The sequence below is a fragment of the Ursus arctos genome, unplaced genomic scaffold (genome assembly GCF_023065955.2).
Source record: "Ursus arctos isolate Adak ecotype North America unplaced genomic scaffold, UrsArc2.0 scaffold_1, whole genome shotgun sequence".
In the NCBI taxonomy this organism is placed as follows: domain Eukaryota; kingdom Metazoa; phylum Chordata; class Mammalia; order Carnivora; family Ursidae; genus Ursus; species Ursus arctos.
Genome location: NW_026622763.1, coordinates 27423647 through 27445231, shown reverse-complemented (window position 1 = coordinate 27445231; position 21585 = coordinate 27423647). Strand labels below are relative to the sequence as shown.

The window sequence follows — 21585 nt, the reverse complement described above, 5'->3', positions numbered from 1 at the left end:
TATTTCTCCCGTGTGAACAGAAAGTTTACTTCAGTGGGACTCTTACTAGCTGGGGATGCTGCTGTTTGCAACTGACGATGTCCTTAAAAAGAGTTCAGGGACAGCTGTTTCTTCCCCGTCCCTGAAAGGAAGGCAGGAAACAATTTAATGTCTATGCATGTTATGCAGGAGGTCAGCGTTACTCTCTGTGTTCTAGATTTACTGAGTTCACCCAGATTTTGCTGCGGGATCAGTAGTCCTCATCAGCACTCTTAATGCTGATTTATTTGAGTGTTTTACTAGTTAATATTTCATTGAAGAAAAGTCTGCCTAATACCAAATCAAGTTAGTGAGTCATAAAATTTAGGTTAGACAGCCTTGCCCAGTTCTTACTTTATAGAGTTCAGAAAGCAGAGGCCCAAAGAAGCAGACTGGCTTGTACTCACACTGCTGATTATTGTCATAGACTGGATTATGGTTTTTTATTCAATTTTCTGTTTACTGTTCAAGCTTCCTATCACTATAGGTCATTTGGTAAAAACATTTAATCATTTATTTGCAGTTTTGACAACTGTCAGACTAAGCAAAACTAAGATCAAAATTGATTTTCAGTTATATATGCATATGCATAAATATGTATATGCAATATAATGTGTATTTATATATATAATATGTGGGATGAGAGAATTTCAACTTCTGAAAAATATAATTGTTACACTTTAGATCGATGATTAGTTAAAAAACAGTTTATATTTTAGGCCATATTTTTAAAATATGGACTTTATTTTTTTTGACATGTTTTTAAGATTTTCATATAATGTACACTCAAAATGTACATCTTTAACTTAGTAGGTGATTATACTACATCTTAATTATTACCACTATAGAATTCCAAATAAATAATATGTTTTAAAATTCATTTGCATCTGATATATTCCTACAACATCATATGTTTAATACACCTGTGGCAATTGAATAGTTTATTAATTTGGACTATATTACCATAAATAAATCTAGCTAAATGGAAAAAGGTTAAGAAATATTGTGGCCAAGATAACATTCATAAGCAAGGTCTTAGCCCAGAGTGTTATTTGAATTATTTTCAAATGGTAATTTGCTTTATCCAACCCAAACTCATATAGTGTAAGTAAGTGATTATTTGCATGAATGACAATCATTCTAATGCCTGCAGTCTTAAAAGAGTATTATTTTGTTGAGATGTTGAAAAATATTTAGTAATTCCAAGGGCAACATAAGCAAGGTGATTAAAAAAAAAAAACAACTTTTGAATGCTTCTTTCTCCCTATATAAATATTGTTTGGTCATGGGAAAAATAAATTTAAGTAAACACAAAGTAGAAGATATAATTAAATTATTAATCCAATGTGCTATAATAGAGTATACTATAATGGATATTAGTCAGAGAAGGGGAAAAGCTGTGTTTCAGCAAAAAATATGAGGATTTCTAAACTTGTTAACAGTTAAAATTCAGAGCATGTCAGTCACATTAGGACGTCAGTAATATTGAGCTTTGTGGCAACTGCTGTTACCTATTGCCCTCCTCACTCCTCACTGCCTTGTCTTTCTCAAAGACCAGAAAAATAGTTGCAAGAAAAAATATCACTTAAAACTATGATTATATATATTTGGGGTGCCAGGGTGGCTCAGTCGGTTAAGGGTCTGGCTCTTGGTTTCGGCTCAGGTCGTGATCTCAGGGTCGTGAGATCAAGCCCCGCGTCAGGCTCCATGCTCAGCGGACAGTCTGCTTGAGAGTCTCTCTCTCTCTCCCCTCTCTCTGTCTCTGCCCCTCCCCCCGCTCATGTGCTCTTTCTCTCTCAAATAAATAAATATCTTTAAAAAAAAAAAGAAACTATCATTATATGTATTAAACATTCGGAGATGGGCAAGCTCTTAATCACTGGAGGTGTACATACATGTATTTGAGTCTTCACTACTACTTACTAGCTCTGTGACCTATGTAAGTGTAATGACCCTGAACTTAGGTTCTTTAATGTTATGATTATATTTACCTTGTCATCTCATAGGCATTGTGTAGTGACTAAAGGAAATAATGCACGTGCAAAATGCCTAGCATAGTGCCTGGTATGTAATAGCCCCCCCCCCCCGAAAGACTACTTCATCTTATTAATTTCCCCACTCCATTGTTATATAACCTAACACATTTATTGCCACCTGAATATAAAGTACTCTCTTCCTCTCTGCCATTTCTTAATCAGCACGTGAAATTACAGAAGTACCCTGCCAAAGGAGCAGCCTAATATAAATAAAGAGGTTCATTTATTATTCTCTTTATCATCCTGACTCAGTCGTTGGGCCTCATAGGAACCTACCATCTATTGATGGGGCCAACTCCTTACTTTTGATTTTTTTCTTGTCCTAAATGTCCTCCTTCCTTCTTGAGCTCAATCTCCATATTTGATCATCATCCTTGCTGTCTTGAATATACTCTCAATTTTTTTGCACTTTTCCTTTAATTTGATTAGGAGAAAATCCTCCAGGGGTACTTATAGGTCTACTCTAAATGCATCTGGTCCCTCTGAGCTGCATGGCAAGCAGACCACATTTCCTATCTTCTAGATAACTAAGCATGCATTTTCTTGCTTTGTAAATGTCTGATACCAAATATCCTATCTTCATTCTCCAGTTATGACTGAGAAAATAGAAGCAATCGGCAGAGAATTTCTGTATGCTGCTACTACCACGTCTGCCCATCCATGTGCTTCTGGGTGCATATTCTTTTTCTTCATACCTTTTAATGTGGATGAATTGACTTTGCTTCTGTGTGGGGTCTTTGCCTCCACAAGAGTCCATCCTTCTTGCATACCAAAGGACTACTGTCCTAGCAATTTGTCCTTCTCTGTTCTGCATCATCAGTTTTCCTGTCTTCCAGGTCATTAATATTAGTATAAGAAAAATGCTGTTTGTTTTACATCTTTAAAATAAAAAAAGTAATTTCTTGATTCCACTTCTCTCTTCTGCTACTGCCTGTCTTCTTTTCCTCTGTTAATAGTAAAACCTCCTGAAAGAGTTGTTTATACTTGCTTCTAATTTTATTCTTACTGCTCTATCTTATAGCTACTTCACTGAAACTGTTTTTGTCAAGGTTACCTATGACTTCCATGCCTCTCTAAATCCTGTGGTCAATTTTCAGTGCTCATCTTACTTAACATATGAGCAGCATTTGACACACTATGACACATTCTTCCGTTGGTTTCTAGGACACACAGTTTGCTACTTCGCAGGCTTGTTGCTGGTTTCTCATCATTACCCTGGCTTTGAACTTCAGACTGGCCTTTGGCACTCTTAGCACTTACAGGGTTGGTGGAGGAAGAGCCCAGGATTGAAAAGAGAAGAAAAAAGAGTCAGGAGGTCAACACTGAGAGAATTATCCTCTGGAGCAAAGGGAAGAGGGCTTTAAGAAGGTGGTCAGTAGTGAATTCAGAGAAGTAAGGTTAAATAATATCCTTGAATTTGACAATTAAAGGGTCAGTGGTACCCCATCCTGCATTCTGTTAACTCACAGAAAAGTTTCTTTTGTTCTTTCTGGTAGCCAGAGAAAGTTAGGATCCACGTGTGGGTGAGATCTCTTTCCTGTCCTGTCTCTTTGTCTCTCTCTATCTCTGTCTCTGTCTCTGTCTCTCTCTCTCTCACACACACACACACACACACACACACACGCACACAGATTCTGCTCCTCATTTTGTGGATGAGAGCACCAAGGTTCAGAGAAGTTAAGTGTGTCCTGGTAACCACACAGCTGGATACAGACAGAGCAAGAACTGGAACTCCTATCTCAGAATCTCCATCCCGCGCTCAGCCCACCACTTACTGTGAATGCAGTTTCAGAGGTCGTGATTGTCTGATTTCTCAGCTGACAGCACGTTAGCAGCATCACATTGGGGGTGTGATAGAGGCAGGCTCACTGACAGCAGTAAAAAGTGACAGCTGACTGACAGCTCGACAACAAGGGAGGAGAGAGATAAACTATTAAAAAAAATATATGAGAAGTGAAAAAGCAGAGCAGCCTGGAGCCATTCTATGGCAGGGCAGGCATCCGCGCGCGTTGAGGAACCCTTGCAGACATTCCTCCACGACTGTACAGCTTGTGCATCACAAGGATGACTGCGATGTATTAAACAAGGTGAAATGATAACCAGTAAATTCTGTGTAAGAATGGAGGGAAATGCATAACTCACTTTTGGCAGAAATGATAAGTAACAGCAAATGGAGGTAAACCTCATGCCTCACTCTAGGATGTACGTGAGCCGTAGTCACCTGAAGGAAGACAGTACACATCTAAACCCTTCCCAGTGCTAATACCTGTTAGCGTAGGTGACCATCTTTTTTAGGTCTTCCTGATTGGAGCCATTTTATGGACCAAATCTCCCTTTGCTGCTGGGGCGCATACCCAGGCTCCTTTGGTCCTGAAGGCATCCAGGCCTGCCAGATGATCAGCGGTCAACAAGACAGACTTTGCAGTATTAATACCATGCGTTAGCCTGTTTGGGCTGCTGTAACAGAATACCGTAGACTGGGTGGCTAATCAACAGCGGGAATTTATTTCTTATAGTTCTGGAGCCAGGCAAGGCCGAGACTGAGGCTCTGGCAGATTTGGTGTCTGGGGAAGGTCTGTTTTCTGTGTTCGTGCTGGGTTCTTACATGATGGAGGGAGCGAGAGAGCTCTCTGGAGTCTTTTTTTTTTTATAAAGATACTAATCCCATCGATGAGGGATCTACCCTCATGATGTGAGTATCTCCCAAAGTCCTTGCCTCCTAACACCATCATACATGGGGGCAGGGCAGGATTTCAACGTACGAATTCCAGAGGACTCCAGACATTCGTCCTGTAGCACGCCAGAAGATAAATATGATTTTAAGACTTGATGAGGTGAGACTCATGAGTGGGAAGCCTATTCTGTGTTAGAGAGTATAGGTTGGCTTGGAAATTAAGGAAATTTCACTGGATATATTAAGAAGGCAGATTTCATGTAGAAGTCCATGGTGCTGCTGGGTGTGTGATGGAAAGAATAAAGAAGCAGTCCTGCAGCCAACAGAGCCAGACATTGGCTAGAGGAAGCCAGCATTTTCCAAACAGGCAAGGCCTGGTACAACTAGGGGATTTTATGTATCCAGGCCTTTGTGCAAGTCTCACTGTAATGAAATCAGAACATCAGAGGGATTTGCACCTTGCTTTCCGACAGGGTCATCTTTAGAAGGTAGAATTAACCATAACAGCTAACCTTACTGATTCTTATTTTAGTCCTGCATTGTGCTAAGCCTGTTATACGTATTTTAGCATTTTGTTCTTCCAACAATTCTGAAAGCTATTTTCCATTTATAGTTGCAGAAACTCAGCCATAGAGAATGTAAATAACTTTTGCCTATAGTCATACAGATAGTAAAGGTAGAACAAGAAATCAAATATTTTTAAATCTGATTTTAGAACCCAAATTCTTACCATTTTTTTTCTATATTGCTTGTCCCCCTAAAAGAGGTTCAGGTCTCTGGTACTTGACTCTGACCAGTGAAGAACAAATGATTTAGAAAAGAGAATTGACAGAAATATTGAATAAAAGGGAGCATGTCATGGTAATATTATGAAAGAAAGGACTCCAGGCTTTAGAAAGCAGACTTTTAAAAGGTTGAAGTTTTGAAAAAGAGGATACCTGAAGAGGAATGAGAAATTTTAAAAACAATTCTGACAGTAAATTGAAATAGGCCTAAAGAAGCAGAATGGGAAGACTACATCATCAAAGGAACAGCTGTAGGCTCAGACCATTACTTCTGGATCAGAAAACCATTTTTTTCTATTCGTAAATATCTCTCATTTATCCAAACTCTCTTCCCTTACAAGTTAGCTTGTAGCATGACACCTGTCTTATCAGGCCCCGTCTGATCCATCACGTTAGATGTTTGGGGTGGAGTTGACTGTGTTGGGACATCATCACACTTCCATCTCTCTCCCCTACAGGATTTGGTACTGAGGGACCATTCATGATTTTCATAGAACGAGATTATCCCTACTCCCGACAAATTGGTATCACATAAGAATGTATTATACAAATACAGTGTATTACAAAGTAGTATTTCTTATCCTTGAAAAAGATCAGGTCTTCCTAAGGAATTCCATCAGGGAGCTGAGGAGGGAATATCAAAGTGGATATCATCTGCTTCAAATAACATTTGGTTGGATTAAAGGTGAAGAGAGATAAAGGCTCAAGACTGTCAAATCCTGATACTTGTATGTATTTATCACGTTTGCCTTCTTAGTGCCATTATATGGTGAAAAAAGCTTAAATTTCTTTATTATAGTTACACATAATTGATATAAAAAGATCAAATATATGTGTTTCCAGTGGAGACCATAATAAAAAATCATCCATTTATTTTTTAATGAAGGGATGAGTGGATGGTATTTCCTTAGGAGTTGAAGTTTAGATTTGGAGCAGATTGAAGAGTGTATACTTTAGATGGAAAAATCAGAGCTTTTTCTGTGGTTCAGGTCCCATTTAGTCACCACAGAGAATATCAAGTATCCATCTTGTTGTGATCAATGGAGAAGAATTTCATACGCTTCTGTAATCATTTCACTATGCATTCCTATTTTCCACAGTACTGGATTGTCAGAGTTGCCTGAATAAACAATAGTAGATTTTACCTGTGAGTTTTCTTATTTCATAGTAGATTTTGTATCCTGGGGACAGGAATGATATGAAAAGCATCTCTGCTTTCCTCCTCCAACATTTTTGACAGCAAAGGAGAGAGGAAAACAATGTTGGTCATTTGGAGTAATATCAGTTATTGAAACCCTAAGAATTTCTCTACATGTTTCTCTCCACCTTTTCCATGTAGCTAAAATGTGAAGCCAAAACAGAGGTCTATGGACTTCATGTAACTATTTTAGAAACAAAAATGTAGAATTTGAAAAACAGTGTGAAAACTTTAAATGAAAACTCTCAGGCTGTGCAAACAAAGGCGAGGAGCCTAAGGGCTTTTTGAAGAATTCTTATTAAAAAAAAAAAACACACTATTTTACATTGCAAAGCAGATGTGTCAGAAAACAACAGCAGATCTGTAATTTGAGAATTCGTGGATTGATAGGACAGAAGGCAGCCCCCGTGGCTCCCCACAGAAAACTTTGTTTTCTGCAGTCAAGAGTTCTGCTTTTTTTTTTGGGGGGGGTTGCCATGAAACACCTTAATCTTCTTACCACATGTGGTCATATTTCTCAGATATTTTAAGTATTAGTTAGACATATTAATAAAATATTGCCGTTGCTCTATGAAATAATGAAGTGGGTACTGTCTTCTTGAATATTAATCTAGATTTGAAATAGAAGAAGAGTTTTGCTTTTACAAATTTAAACATATCCATATTTGCTAACAATTATTTTGGCTCTTCAAAATGAATGCAAAAATGTGTTCCATTTGAATGTCATTTTAAAAAAATTTTTATAGAATCACTGTACTAAAAAAAAAACTTTTGATAAATCATTCCAATGTTTAACACCACTCACTTTCACGAAATCTCCTTTATATCTAATGCAAATCTTTCATGCTGTGTTATATTCTAACCATCTTCCTCTTACTATTCTTGTTAAGAAAAGAATTTGGTTTCAGCGCATATATATATATATATATATACATATATATATATATATATATGCAGTTCCTTTGTTGGCCTGAAGTTACAAAGAACAAACTCTTGCTTACTCAAAATGTATTTTTAATGAAAGTATCATTCATGTTAATGCCTAATTACTGCAATTAGATTTCTGTTCTCTTCAATTTATACAACAATAACCTCACCCAAAAGAAGTGCTCTAAATTCAGCAGCAGCCGCCACAAAAACTGTCCTTTTATAAGATGATTTACCCCTGTTCTCAAGTAAAGAGAATGTTTGGCTTCAGACATCAAAGACTCGAGGTACATTTTTTTTTTTTTTTTAATTCCTCATTGTTCTGTTCAGAGTAATCTGGGAGGCAAGAAGCAAAGGCCACAGATCATGGGGTAGAGAAATAATTAAAAATCAGAACATGCTTAGCTAGGGACTACATCATCTCTCCAAAAGGAGTCATGGAGCAGGGCTGCTACAAAATGGGGATGAATGTCATTCAATAAACTCAACCATAGGAGAATTCAGCAAAAGGTTCATTCACTTAGGATCTCTTCCCCTCACTGGGCTTAGAGGCTATGACTGAGCTTCCTATAGCATAATGAATGATCATCAGTGTGGACCCATCCAGGCAAGAACAATGTATGTGATATATTCTGTTTATTACGTGAGGGCTCTATGTACAACGCATGTTAGAAAGATTTCAGATAAATAACTTTGATGTTTAAAGCGTCAAGCTTTGATTACCTTCCTAAAAAGCCCTTATTCCGTCATTCCATTTGGGGTAACCCTGAATCAAAAGTGGGAGACAGCAGGGTGGTGTACAGCAATCTAGTTTGTCTTCTGTCACTTACTACTACTGCTCAGTCTGAAGCAAATCACTTAACGTCCTAGAACTTCCGTTTTCCCATCTGTAAAAAGGTAATCGAAAGAGTACCTATCTCTTAGATTTATTATGCCAATTGAGATAATTATTACAACGTGCTGACTGAGCTCCATGCCTACCACCTAGTAATGTTCAGTAAATGTTAGTGATTTTATTTATACTCCCATCATCGCCGTTTTGGTTATCTGTTTGATAGGCTTTCTGATAAGCTCACCCACCCAGTATGATTCCAACCTCAAAAGTGAGGGGGAACAAAATTTCGAAAACCCTAATAATTTTGTAGAATATCTGACGATCTGAATTCAAATAAGGGTAAGGGCTGTCTTATACCCTGTCAATCCACATAACCGCAGCGCATGAGAGGGCATAATTCAGCAGTGCAAGAAATGGAAAGTCACATGGGCTGTTTCCACATCTGCCTGACACCTGTGATATGGATGCATTCCTCATGGTGCTAGAGTGTGGAATGGTGAGTGGGGTGATCGGTACAGAAGTCATTGTAGTTGTTCAGTGTTCTTGTGAAGAATGCTGGGGAGTGTTTTAGATAGTTTTCCACTAAAAAAGAAACTATTTGGAATGTATCATTCAGCAGTAAACTGCCAGAATAATCTCTTACCCAGAATAGCTTATTCCCACAGAAATCCCAGATAAAAGACTTTATAGGAAATTCTTTAAAAATATGTTTCAAAGTAATCAGATGCAATAAAATATACTTAACAGTAATGTAATTCTTTGTGGTTTATTCATGCCTTCTTCACCCAACATTTATTAAAAGCTTGCTATTTGTATGGTACATAGAAGGTATTCTAGGATATAAGGATATACAAGGCAGGGACCTTAATCATAAGAGCTTTGTAGAAATGATAGGCATAATCAGGTATCTTTAAGCTTAAGACAGGGGGAAAAAAAAAGCAAGTGCTTTTTATGGCATTTAACCTGGGCATTAAAGACTGACTCAGCTTTGGGCATAATAATAGTGGCTCTAATTTATCAACTGCCTTTTCTGGGCATGCACTTTATGTATATTACTTCTAATCTTTACCAAACTCCTGCAAGCTAGGTACTATTATCCTCATTTTACAAGTGGGAGAAGTGAGGTTCAGAAGGTTAAGCTTGCCTGAAATTGTACAGCTACCAAAACTGTCTGGCTTCAATATGCTGCTTCCATTAACGCCATGTTATTTCTTCCTATGAGGGAAAGGAGAGTGGGTTAGGATACATGCAAGCACACATTATGGAGAGAGAATAGTTATAACCAGATTTATGGTGGTGAATGATCATTGGGTTTAGAAGAGATTAATTATCTTTGACTCAATTGGGCGAAGAGGTAGCAAGATTAGAGATGGGAATTAAGGCTGAAGATTTTGGACTTTAGCATATCATCATTTGGGAGCCACTGTTAGGTCGTGAAATGTAATTTGGTATTGAATAGAGTATTGATGGGAAAGGAAATAGGAAGCAGAGAAACCGTTTTAAAAAGTATTAGAATAGGTTATTGAAGACTTGAGCTCGGAAAGCAGCATACAGATGGGAAAGAGGACATATACGTCAATATGCTGGTTGTAGACTTGGCAAGTTGATAGTGGCAACTTACTGGATGGAGAAATGGTCTTGGATAATCTTGGAATGTTAATTATAGTGACTAGGAGAATATCTGTTCTATTGGAATTAAGAAATAGATTTGCTTGCATAAAGATGGTGAATTCAGAGTTTTATATGTTGAGTCTAAGATGTTGGCAGGTCATTTAGATGGAGCTGACCACCAGGAAGTGCCCACTCTTACCCCAGTGAGAGTAAATAAAATAAAATAAATCAGTGATTTATTGAGAATGTGTGATTTGTTATATTGACCTGCATTTCTAGGTCTTTTGGTTGGATTTGCTCTTTTCCTTGACATACTTGACAAAGCTCAAATTTATTTTTGCCAAGTAAATCCAAGATATCTGTTTCTTGTCATTTGTTACCATCTTATAAAAACTGAGCGCAGAATTTGTGAAAATATCAGATCTTTTGAACTCTTTATTTCTGGATAAGCAGGAATTTATTGAATTACTCCTTCCTTTGTCTTCTCAGAGTTCAGTAACTAAATCCCTTCAGTCCCTTTGGGCAGGGAATGGTATAGTGCCTAAGAAAATTGACACAGGCAATTGATCTCAGGCACAGCTATGTTTCAGTACCACCTTTTTTGCTAACCACTTCGTCAATATCGAGAAAGTTGTTTGACCTTTCACACATCTGTTTACCTCATCTGTTAAGTAGGGGGAATAATTCGTTATATTTTAGTTTAGGGATATTTTTCATTGGGCTGCTGTGAAAATCAAATGAGATACAAATGTAAGGTACTTGTTAAAATGCTTGAAGCATAGTGAGCATGAAATAAATGGTACTTGTTATTATTGTCTTTAATTTATGTATTCATTCTTAAAATACCTTTAGTACTTTCATTAATCTCTATGTAATTTATTTAATTTTCTGGAGAGTGAGAACTTTGTCCCAAATTGTGGTCCTGTATAACTTCAGTAATTTTAGAAGCAACAGATATTTGCTTTATGTCAACTTAGAATTAAAAAATAATAATAAGAAGAAAAACCAGTGTCGCTCTATATTGACTTATCTTTACCATGTTGGACTAAGTGCCAAAATTCTATTAGAAATATTGCTAAGAATGTGAAATCCAAGTACTACCTATATGTGTGCTCTTGTCATGTATGCTGTGAGGCTTCTGTACTTTGGGCTTAATGTAAGGTGAATCGTAGACCTTTCTGACATCTCACAAGGTTTGTACTAACAAGCAGCTCTCTGCAGAGGTACTTCTGGGAGTGATTGGAAATCATAAGCTTTCCTTAAGTTTAGTTGTTTTTGTTCTTACTATATTTGACTCAATGTTACATACAAATTTATTTTTATCAATAAGTATTCCTATGAAACTAGTTCTTAAATAATTATCACTTTTTGTCTTGGAAGATTCTAATTTTGTGTATCAGTACTATTAAATATGGAACTTAAAAAAATTAGCAGACATAATAGTGAGAATTCAATTTAGGAAACCTAGTTACAATTCTCTTTAATTAAAGGTAAGCTCATTAGTTGCACAAAACTTGCCCCTCGTTCATTCTTGCCTATTATTCTACGCTGAAGTCTTGATCCTTTTCTGTAGACAGCCACAAAATGAGAATGGTAGAAGTTCTTCTCTTATTTTCCCCTTGACCACACATTATGATTCATATATAATTAGTGGGCAACAAGAGAAGAAAGAGCAATTTAACACCTCTTCTCTCCATTACGTTGTATTTTTGTATATCCATAGAAATATCTTTCTTGTTTGAAATTCAGTGTCCAGTCCATTGCTTCCTGATCCTATCAGCTAACTCTAAGTTCACAAGTATTGACTGCCGTTCTGAATTTATCTGCATGTAGAGAACTGATTTATCTGTTTGGGACACTCATCCCATTCAAGCCCAGTGCAGATCAGCTCTGTAAAATATCAGCCAGTACCCTGAACAGACCCCGTGATTCTATGGAGAGAAGTAGGGTCTATTCAAAACCACCACATTTCATTTTTATAATACCAAAACTCATTTTCTAATACCAAATCCTGAAGTGTATGTTATAATTATTTTCCGCTAATTGAAGAGGGAGCTTCTATCTCAGTCGGTGAGAATGGATTTGAAAAGACATAAGCAAGAGACAATAGGAAAGTGGAATATTCAGGATTAGGTGATGAATTCTGTTGGAAATGGAAGAGAAGGGGGAGAATGAACTCAAAGAAATGCCTAAGTTTTAAAATTGTACGGTTATCTGGAATAGGGAAATCAGAGAAAAATATCACTCACATTTAAATGCAGACAAATTTGTTTTGTTTTCAGTTTTAGGCAGTTGACTTTTTCTTATAAAAGAATAGACTCAGAACTGAGAGAGAACCGAAGAAATAAAAAAAGCTCTTAGTGATCTTCAGTCTAATTCCTTCATTTTGCAGCTGGAGAAACTAGAGCAGAGAGGTTTTTACTTGTGGTTATAGAGCACCATTGCAGCAGAATCGCAAATTAGAACTGCCAGTTCAAAAACTTTATGAGATTATTAGAAATGTGCAGCTAGGGTTGTTGGTTATATTCGTAATTAGCAGGATAGGATTAACCAGCACTGATAAAACAGACCAGTTGTGCCACGACTATGTGGTGTTCAGGAATTTCTTACAAGAGTCCCAGACATATCAGTGGCATTACAACTTTCCGCTTTACACTGAAAAATGTCCAACTCTTTGATCTGTAACTCGTTTTGAGATTAAAAAGCTCATCAGCCAGCTCTGTTGGCCTATAACATTTTTTGCCCTTCCAGTAAGTACTGAGCTGCTCCTATAAAACTTTTTCTAGGAACAAGGAAGAGGAGTTTCCAGCATTTGTAACTCAGAACCTGAAAATCATTTTGATTATCTCCCTTTTCTAGGACTTGGTATCACAATTCCTGAGTGAACCAATATTATATACAACTATCAATTTCTTAATGCTTCCCCTTTGCAGGTTTTGTTATAGATTACTTATCCCTTACGATTAGAAAATTTTCTCAAGCTTTCCCTCCCTGGCTCTCATCAAAAAATATTTAAAATTTCCACCGCACGGTGACTTTGGTGACATGCCTGTTCTGCCTCTTCTTAGGGCTATCAGGTGAATCCCGCTTTTTTTTTTTTTAAGATTTAATTTATTTATTTGACAGAGTGAGAGTGCACAAGCAGGAGGAGCAGTAGAAAGAGAGGGAGAAGCAGGCTCCCTGCAGAGCAGGGAGCCCCATGCGGGGCTTGATCCCAGGACCCTGGGATCATGACCTGAGCCGAAGGCAGACACTTAGCTGGCTGAGCCACCCGGGCGCCCCTGAATCCCGCTTTTTATCTGGAGTCTTGTTTCTATAGCTGGCTGATGTCCTAGGGGTGAGCTGAAGTTCTGGGTAGTTAGGTGGATGCCCAGTGTGAAGGGGAGGAAGTCAGCAGGGTGGAAGGGTGGGCAAGAGTCACAGGTATCATAAAATATAAAATTGGTGCAGAGGAAAGAACAAAAACTTGCCATTCACACCTGGCTTTCAGTCTTGGTTCAGCCATTTTCTAGATGTGCGGCTTGGTCAAATTATGTCACCCTTTCTGACCCTTGGTTTGCCTAACATAGAATCATAGAGTTGATGTGAGGATTAAGTGAGAGAGAACATAGAGAAATTGTTTTGCACAGTACATGGTATATTTTCTATTGCATATCTCCCTGGCCTTCCCCCTCTGTAAGATCATACCAATTACTCTGGTTTACTTTATCAGTTTTAATTGCCACTCTCAGATATCTGAACTGACCTCTAGGTGTTGCTACCTCAATTTCTGAATCTTTTGGTGATTATTAAAAGATACAAGGTTTAATTTACTCTGGTGTGTAATGCACACAGCACTATAATGTTTAGTTGGGCCTTTTCCCCCCATCTCTTCTCCCATGACTAATTTAATTCATGAAAATAACTTTTTATAATCTAAGTCCTTAGTTACCACCTTTAAAGTACTTGGATATCCAACATGCTTTCCTGCTGCTTATGGTGATTTTTTGCCTGCTCTGTTTTGTTGACTTTTTATTTTTCTTTTGTCTGTCTTCGTTATATTTTAGTTTAGGGATATTTTTCAGGGTTAGCACTTGTGGAGCAGGGCTGTTATAGTCAGTAAAAGTCAGTGTAACTACATCGCACTTTCTAGACAGAGAATCAACTATTCACATCATTATGTGCAATTGTTGAGTGCTTGACTGAGTGCAAATCTGTTTCTGCTCGTGCTTGCAGGTATTTGTTTAAAATCTCTTGAATGAGCAGGTTGGTTGAGAGTGCAGAGCTTCTACTGGAAGGTAGATAAGTGAGCATCAGTGTGGTAACGTATTCTTGGTTATTTTCTGAACAGAGAAGGTATGGCTCAGATGTGTGTGATGGGAAAACGCGAGGACGAGATTGTATAGTTTACTGTAGACAAACCTGTAGCACAGGTAATATACCCACAGCGAGCTGTAAATTCAAAAACCTCTTCGATTCAGAGTTATTGTCTCTTTTAGAGAGTCTTCCTGTTACTACACAAACAGATTGCATTAGAATTATGATCTTTCAGAAATACAGTCCTTGGGTGATAAAGCCTTTTCCCCTCCTGGTTGATAAAGCATCAGGCCATGAAACATGCCTGTGATATCTAATTGTGTGGCCTGTATTAATAATGTATGATGATACACATGGCCTCAAATAATGTGATTTATTTCCCCTTAAAAAAAAAAAAGCCAAACAACAATTATAACCAGGTTGGTACAACATAGCCTCAAGCAGTGGTTTTCAACATTGGCTGCACATTATAATCACCTGGGGAGCAGTAAAAAAAAAATCTTGATGCCCAGATCAATTAAATCAGTATCTCTGGGTTTGGGACCCAGGTATTGGCATTTGTTTTGAAGTTCTCCAGATTTTTCACTCTTCCGCCAAGAACCACTGACCTTAAAGCATGTCTACTAAATAACAGCCTGTGGATGGTCCGTGTACCTCAAGTAGCCTCTCTTGGTTGTACCATGACACCCTTTTCAGTACTGCCAAAATATATGCTCCTGTCTGCACTTGTCCCCAGGCAATCTATAGTAAAAATTCAATGTCTTCATGATAATGAATTTGTATAATTCTCTGGCTGTCCTGATGAGAAATAAGAAAATGTCAAAAATTGTATTTTATCCTTGATCTCTTTCTCCAAAAGTGTTGGCATTCCTCCATTTCCCATTGACTTAACGTTCAATTTTTCTCTTCACTGTTTTTCTTGGGTGACATTGGGAATTTTTACCATCTGATGAAGGCAGATGTATTTTCAAATAAAAATGTCTTAAGCATTTGTTCTTCCTACTACTCCATTCTTTGGCAGAATATTCATATAGTTGATAAATAGTTTGCTTTCTTTAAATACCTTTTCATATAATCTTTGTAGCATGCTTCATGGGCATTTTAACCTAGTTTTATGGTTTTTCATGAAATAAGGTATTTTCTAAATATGTTATGCTGAATTTAACTGAAATAAGTGGTTGTACTGTATGCCTTTAAAATGATGATGATATCTCGCATTTTAGGGTAACACTTTCATCCTGAAAGATTTCAAAGCACACTGCGAATGGTTACAAATTATACAGTGAAGCAGTCACCATTGTAGAGTGAAGCATGGCAGCTGTTCAACAGCTCACTGCAACACTACACAGCAGGTTAGGGTAGGAAGTGAAGAAGAATACTGGATTCACTCGAAAAAATTGCTAGGGGGGTGAGGTAAGCAGAATGTAATTACCTAAGTTGGAATTTATCCAGGACATAAGGCTAACACCTCCAGTCTTAGAAGAGAAAGCTCTGATTCTTTAATAACCATGTACTTGCTTTCTCCGTATCTGAATTGTAAGGGTGCTTCTGCCCTCTTCAAACCACTAGTGTATGCTCTAGCAGTGTTCCAACTGAGACTTAAGATGTAAAACAAAACAAAACAAAACGAAAACAATAAAAACTCTTTTGCAAAACTCACACGTTCGTACTAACTTAGAGATGATAGATAAGTGTCTATTTGCATGCCATCTTTGGCTCATGATGGCTGTTTGGGGAACCTGTTAAGGACTTTAAGGCCATAGTCAGGATTAAAAAAGAAGTCCATGGTAGGTTAGTGCTGTCTGCATAGGAATGGGAAAAGTAGTGCTTACACTTTGTGCTGTATTTTTGTCAAACTGGCACTCAGGCCTAGTGGCTACTTTCCTGGAGTAATTTAGCAATACTCTTAAATTCTTTTCAAGCTTTTTGAGTTTTTTAAATTACTGCTGTAGACATAGTTAAGTTTTCCTGAGAAAATTTTAGGAGAAAGGGACATCGACTGTTTTTTAGTAACCATCATTAATGAGGTTAGAGATAAAAAGATAAAACTTTAGGTTAAAAATCTCAAATAAAAAAATATCCAGCAAAGGAAGCAATTTGATGTTAGGTTGGGTTTGTATGGAGAAAATAATCCAGTCAATGTCGAGGAGGAGCAAATAGTAATTCAGGCCAGGAACACAGAGAACAGGAATGTGTTACTAAATCAAGGTGAAAACTGGAAATCAGAATTTGGTTGGTTTGAGGAACATAGGTTAATAGGGCCACGCAGGCCCTGGGCCCCAGGTCTGAGAGCAGCACCAGGGATAGCTCCCAGTGAAGGTGGCTTCTCCTTGGTTCTTCGGTTCTTTCGTATTCAGCCCTGCCCCTCAGTCTGGCATATCCAGCTCTGTGGCTTAATAATGCCTATCTAGTCAGGAAAATGGATCCTTTCATCCTGTTAATTTTAATATTAGTAATAAGTCTATATTATGAGTGAGGTAGTGCATAATTCATTTCACAGATCTTATTTAATACACACAGCCTTTTGTGTTAGGTATTAAACTCACATTTATGTATGAGAAGATGAAGATAAGTAATTTGCCCATAGTCACATTTCAGAGAGAGGGCACAGCCATGAATCAAAAATTTGAACCGTCTGGCTCCGAAGTCTTTGCTCCTGCAACTCTACCACAAAGTTACGTGAGAATAAGATCATTTGGGTAGCACTTGCTTCTATAAAGCAGGATGACCCTAGGGACACTGGGGTTTTAATGCACAGTTGAGAAGGAAGTTTAAAATGCTTCTAGTAACAGGGTAGGGTATGGATAATTTGTTTGTTCTTCCATGCTTCAAAATCATTGCTGACAAAATTGGTAGAACTTACAGAGAGTTTTTTTGCAGTACCTCCTTTTGACATAATGGAAGTATTCAAGCAGAAGAGCCATGTGTCACCTTGTTTAGAGAGTTCCTATGTTTCTGTGAATTTGGTGAAAGTGACCTGTAGGTTCCTTTAAATAAAGTCTGTGATTATTTTGATTCTAGGTCCTATAGCTCTGTTGTATTCCCTATTTTATTTCTCCCAATATACACTTGTATGAATTACTGTAAAATACCTCATTACATTCTGATTTAGATAATACAGAACCCGAAGCTTGCTTTTTCAAATGTCCATGCATCTAATATAAAAATCAAGTATTTAGAAATACAGTAGTGTGCCCTGACTCTTCTGGGCAGTTGATTTCCTTTTTATTCTTAGGAATTTCCAGGGAAGAACTCTAAACTGTTTTTGGTTATTCGTCCAACTCAATAAAACAGGCTTGGTCTAAACAATCTTTTAAAGCTTTAAATAGGATAATAAAATATCCTTTTCATTTGACAAAAGCCCACATGGGGGAAAAAACAGTTTATTTAGTTGTCTACAATTTAAAGTAATTTTAATATTGATAAAACAGGAATCAAAATTGAATTTTACATCTAGGCCTTGTAAGACCAGTTTATTCCTGAAACAAATTCAGATATTCAGGTTATAAAATTCCTGGAACTGCCTTATAATGGAAGAACTGACATACCTTTAATTATAATGCTATTATATCACATTTAAAGACTATGCAGGTTATCTATTACCTTACTTTTATGGAAGAAAAATAATATTCCGTCCTCGTAAGAACCATATAGTAATATGACTGGGAAAGTTGAGGAAAGCTTATAGATAATAGCTGGATCCTGTTTTCCAGAAAACACATCTTTTCCCATGGCTTTTTAGTTAAACTATAATAGTACTATGCCCAATCTCCTTATATGGCTTTAAAATCTTTATAGATATATAATTTGAAGGTTTTAAAAAGCGATTGAGATACGATCTAATGACTTATATCATATGCAAAAAGAGATATAAATCATTCATTTTACAGGTTCTATTTGTTTTCTTTGTAGAGTATATTAGCCCTACAATTTGTGTGTGGGCATGCGTGTGTGTGTGTGTGTGTGTGTGTGTGTGAAATCATTTTGGGTATTTTGAGGTGGTCCTATTGCCTTTTGCACTGACTCTTCAAATGTAGTGGTTTTCAACTCTGGCTGTGTATTAGAATCCTGTGAAAGTTTTAAAAATCCTTATGCCCAGGCAGCACCCTACCCCAGTCTGAATTTCTGTAGACAGAACCTAGACATCACTACATTTTGATCTTCTCAGGTTGAAAACCACTGATAAAATACACAAAGACTTCGTAAAGCATTTCCATCTTGTACCCCCGTGGGTAATTCCATGGCAGAGATGAAAGAAAATGTCCATTCTCCTAATACAGAGAAAGGTGGTGGTAGGATGATTATTGAAATTTTAGGGGTGACCACAATAGATCATAACAATAGGTAAAATATAGTCTGAAATAGAAAGTCATTGAGTATTCTTTTCGTTAGCGGTGACTCAAGTGAAACACCTAGAGAAAGATATAAAACACCCTCATTTCACCTGGCCACTTGTGCAGGTTTTTTTTTTTTTTCTTGACTTGAGCTGCTCGCCATCTTATGACCCGAATCTTGATGATTAATAGGTCTTATAATATTTTCTTAGCTAGTGTAACTTCAATTGCAATACTTTTTCTTCTAATGTCTTACCCTTATAAAATAGCACTAAACTATTTTTCCCAATAAATTCTACTGACACATGGTCCCACAGATTAATTATAAATTGCATAGAAGTACTGCCCTTTGTCAGTTTTAAATGTGTAACTTTATCTTCTCTTTCTCCTTGTCTTTCCAAGCTAAGTGGAATTTGGAGCTTAAAGAAACCTGGTTAACATGGAATATATTCCTATTCTCTTATTTTAAACAATAGTGCCATTAATTTTCATCCTAGACGCTTTGGTTCCTCTATTATTTTCACTGTTATTATAATTTAAAAAGAATCATCTCTATTTTTACAAAACCATTTATTTCACAACATTGTATAAACCTCTTTTTATAAAACTAATTTTCCTCAAATGCTGTTTTTGTTTTTTGGTTTTGGTTTTGTTTTGTTTTGCTTTGTTTTTTAACCTGGTGGGCTTTCTCCATAAATTCAATTGAGAATACCAAATAACTTTTCCTTCTCTTCCCCCTCTCTCTCCCTCCCTCCCTCTCTTCCTCCCTCCCTCCCTCTCTTCCTCCTCCTCCTCCTCCTCCTCTTCCTCCTCCACTTTCTTCTTCTTCTTCTTCTTCTTCTTCTTCTTCTTCTTCTTCTTCTGGAGATAATGAAGGGAGGGATAGGTATCAAAAGGGACTTAGAGAACCATGGAAATAAATGTTGGGCCACTTTGCCACGGGTACTTTAAAATACCCCAAGGTAGATAAAAAGAGTAACTTTAGGGCTTCAATCATTTATCATGCAATTATAAAGCTGACACAGCTTTGCAAATATTTCCTTGCAGGGTTTCATAGACATAGACATTTAGCAATAAATGTCTTTTGTTAAAATGGTCTTAGGTCCTATAAAGCCAAGTCTGTATTCCAGGAGAAATTCTTTTGCAGTTATTTAATAGCGTTCCTTTCACAATGCCTTGCTTCTCCATACTTTTTGTTCCCATTGCGATAGTGGTATCTTTGACCAGAGGGTAGGGACAGTGAACACTGAGTCTTAGCCATTCCCTCTAAATGACTGAAAGGAAAGAAAGTATGGCCTTAGAGGGTTATGTTTAAGTATGGGAACTATCATTATTACGGAGATGCTGACCCAGTTACTGACCCTTTGAAAGAGGGTGAAGTAGGATAGGAAAATGTGGAAAAAGAAAATTGGTCAGACATAACAAAGCCCTGGACTGTAATCCTGATGAAACAGTATAGTAATCAGTAAGTGGCAGAGCTGATTGTCTGTTTCTGTGGCTTAGGCAGCTCTTGGAATGGTATGATTTAAGAGGTAGCCGAAAGGATTCTCACTTGCCTCTGAATATCTCTAATGTTTCCTGAGGTTGTGCCACCAGCTAGAATCCCTGTTTGGAGTTGGAGCTTGCTGATATTATATATAAAGTTTTGTGGGAATGTGCACATGTGCATGTTTTTTTGAGAAGATCCATAGCTTTCATCAGAGCTTTATGTATCCATAAAGAGTCTACTTAAAAGCAGATGTCCATAATATAGTTTTTATTTGTGATTCAGTGTGAATTTGGTCAAAGTGATTTCCTTCTCGATACCTTATTGCAATGTACTCATTGATTTTTTTTTTTTTTAACCAGGATGGAGATTGGAAATTTCCTAGCTAACCTTCCTTCTATTTTATAGATAATTAATTCTGAGATCTAAAGCTACAGCTTAGATATTCCAACTCCCAAACCTTGTGTTCTTTCCCAGGAAGTCAGGAGGAGTTTTAGGTAAGAGGTGAGAACAGATACTGGGGCAGTTGGAGGTGTGTGAGACATCTCAGGCTTTAAGTACGCACCTGGAGGGAAGCATGATGGTAGCACGTCTAGAAGTCTCAGTGAGGGAGGTGGGCCAGAAGGTAGAAAGGTGACATGCAAAAGAAGGTGAAAAGGTAACAAAACTGAACTTCCCTTAAAATGTTTTTCATACCTTCTGGTCATCCGATACTAGAGGGAAATGGAATTGTATTCCCAACAGATCTTTACTATATGCTGTGAGTGTCATTTTTTTTTTTTTTGCATTCTTTCATAAGATTTTTGGAGATTTATCATACGACTTTCCAACCCTTACCCATCTGCTACCTAATATCCTAATGACCTGTAATAACAGTAACTTTGTCAGTTTTCATGGTGAAGCATTTAAAACCACTCAACACCATTTGGATTTGTGAATTGATTTTATATTTTAAATAACACTTGGTAGTCTCCAGTAAAGGCATTACTAAGTGTGTTGTTGTTACATGAGGGAACAGATATAGAGTGCTTATATTTTAGAGGCTTGGGGTTTAGTAAAGGAGGAAAAACAGGAGAGAATCAACAACAAGAGCACTTATATTTTGATTGTGTTCAGTTTTTCATTCATGATTTCTTTTGTTCCTTCTAACCACCCTAAAAAGCAGTTACTCTTATTGTTTTATTTGACACATAGGGAAACCAAAGCATAGAAGGCCTAGGTAACTTGTCAGACGTCCATTGGCAGTCAGTGGGGTGACTGACCCCCAGCCCAGGCCCTACCTTGCATTTGAGGACATTCGTGTTTCACTGCTCTGCTGTATTGCTTCCTTGGTCCTTATACCATGACATGCATACAGACTGTGTGAGGTCCAGTTAGAATCAGAG

The 21585-nt window shown here is 37.3% G+C and overlaps 1 protein-coding gene across 15 annotated transcripts in view; it reads left to right on the top strand.

Annotated features, from left to right (window-relative positions):
* GTDC1 (glycosyltransferase like domain containing 1) overlaps positions 1-21585 on the top strand; it is a 403975-nt gene that overhangs the window by 184960 nt on the left and 197430 nt on the right. The window lies entirely within an intron of this gene.